A 2,500-nucleotide genomic window follows, 5' to 3' on the forward strand; every position below is an offset into this window, starting at 1 on the left:
CTAAGGAACCATAACTGATTTAATGAGCCATTCGCGGTTTCACCTTAATGCGGCTTGTACTGAGACATGCATGGCTTAATCTTTGAGACAAGCATATGACTACTGGCAGGATCAACCAGGGAGCTGCGTCAACTAGAGCTGAGCAGCCGGCCGCCCGGGAGTGTGTCCCGGGGGCCCGCGCGAACACGCAAGCGTCCGCTCAATTATTCTGCAAACAGGAGGAGGCTGACCTCCCCTGCACCATACACCTCGAAACCCTCTCAGGTCCCGGCGGCGCGCAGCGCCGTCCTAAGTACTTGGTCGGGTTCGAGAGAGGCGCAATCGCCCGGAGTTTGGCGAGTAGACGCTTTAGGTGCGACCACCCGTGCTCCCAACTGAGCTTGCCGCTGCCGACAGAGGCCCGGGAGCGTGCTGTCGTGGCATTGCCGGCGGGAGACAACACGCGCCACCTACGGTGACCGGCAGCTCCAACGCCAGCGCCACAGAAGGACAAAAGCCCCACTTGGGTGCCGAAGCGAACTCTCCCAGCACAGCGCACGCGCCAACACGTCCGCACAGCTGCGATACAAACCACCTGCGAGAACCGCAGAGGCGACCGAGCAGCAGACGGCGTCGCGGCGCCGAGCGCCGGGCGGCGGCGCATCCTCAGCGCACACAGTCCTCAATCGGACCAGCACACTGCAGATGTCCACCGCGCTTCGCACCGGGCCCGCGAGGACCTACTTTGGCCGCACGGCGCCGCGTGCAGGGTGCGCCGGCGCGCAGCTGCGCCGCCTGCCGCCTCCGTCGGCCGGCGCGCCTGCCAGTGGCCGCCCCCACCAGCCGGCTGTAGCGCGTGCGCCCACGCACCGCGCGGCCAGCACGCCGGGAGGCCCCCCCCTCACCGGCCGGGGCCGGTCCCACCCAGCCACCGCCGCGTATCGCTTCACACCCACATGCCATTCACGTTCGTGGGCATGGTGGGTATCGCTGAAACAACCGGTTGGTAGCTCAACCGATCGTCGCCATCACTGATTCACCTCTAGCGAGAACAACCGCACCACAACGGTTTACCAGTTGTTCATTTGCGTAACGTCACCAGCAAACGTAGGCGTCCATCGCCATTTGCAAATTCAACGATTGTTGCATGCCTGTGTCAGGTGTCACGACACACTATGTCTGCCCACATACACGCAACAACATGTGCACGATTCGCAAACACGTGGAACGTGGCCCCCGTACGTATGCGATGTCCATTGCGCGAACGACTGTCAACCGGCCTCTGTCGCATGTCGCAGATGTGGAACGCAGTGCACCATGCTATCACGGTGTGTGAGAAGAGACGACAACGTCTGACAACACGCGCCACTACATCAACAGACGGCTCATGCTGATCGCCATCCAGGGCATACCACACTGCAATCCAGCTCTTATAGGGAGACGACACGTAGCTGCGCGCACAACATTTGGACCGCATGGTTCGCCGTTGTTGGCGCAGTCGTTGTACGGTCACATGTACCACGATGTATCATTCAGTACATGAGGACCAATGTGCAGTACAGTGTGTGATTTGGACGTACAATATCAGCGGACAGTTGACACAGGCCATACCACAGCGTAGGCTAAGTGCTTCGCCATGCGAATGCCAATGAACAACTGCGAATGCCAATGAACAACTGCAAAGGGCATTGAGCATGTACGTCCTGCTGCCATCCACATTACAGTGTATAGCTGCAAGGTGTTTAACATGAAGCGATACACTGGGGACCGGGCAGTGCGAGTAGCAAACTATATTGCGGGGGTTGCAGTTAGGCAACACTACACTAATTTAACGCGTCGTATGACAATTACAGAGCAGGTTAAGGCCCAACGTGTGTTGGGTTAAGGCCCAACGTGTGTTGGGTTAAGGCCCAACGTGTGTTGGGTTAAGGCGCAACATAGGTTAGGTTAAGGCGCAACATAGGTTAGGTTAAGGCGCAACATAGGTTAGGTTAAGGCGCAACATAGGTTAGGTTAAGGCGCAACATAGGTTAGGTTAAGGCGCAACATAGGTTAGGTTAAGGCGCAACATAGGTTAGGTTAAGGCGCAACATAGGTTAGGTTAAGGCGCAACATAGGTTAGGTTAAGGCGCAACATAGGTTAGGTTAAGGCGCAACATAGGTTAGGTTAAGGCGCAACATAGGTTAGGTTAAGGCGCAACATAGGTTAGGTTAAGGCGCAACATAGGTTAGGTTAAGGCGCAACATAGGTTAGGTTAAGGCGCAACATAGGTTAGGTTAAGGCGCAACATAGGTTAGGTTAAGGCGCAACATAGGTTAGGTTAAGGCGCAATATAGGTTAGGTTAAGGCGCAATATAGGTTAGGTTAAGGCGCAATATAGGTTAGGTTAAGGCACAATATAGGTTAGGTTAAGGTACAATATAGGTTAGGTTAAGGTACCGTATAGGTTAGGTTAAGGTACAGTATAGTTTAGCTTAAGGTACACATTGTTGTAAGGAAAGGTGTAATGGGGGGGGGGGG

General features: G+C 55.6%; 1 non-coding gene across 1 annotated transcript in view; it reads right to left on the reverse strand.

Annotated features, from left to right (window-relative positions):
• The window catches only part of LOC124608782, a 1,910-nt gene extending 1,788 nt beyond the window's left edge, over nt 1-122 (reverse strand). Inside the window, exon 1 of the ribosomal RNA XR_006979350.1 lies at nt 1-122. This exon is cut by the window's left edge and continues 1,788 nt beyond it. This is a non-coding gene — a ribosomal RNA (small subunit ribosomal RNA).
• Nucleotides 123-2,500: the final 2,378 nt, after the last annotated feature.

This window comes from Schistocerca americana, chromosome 3, assembly GCF_021461395.2.
Source record: "Schistocerca americana isolate TAMUIC-IGC-003095 chromosome 3, iqSchAmer2.1, whole genome shotgun sequence".
Taxonomy (NCBI): Eukaryota; Metazoa; Arthropoda; class Insecta; order Orthoptera; family Acrididae; genus Schistocerca; species Schistocerca americana.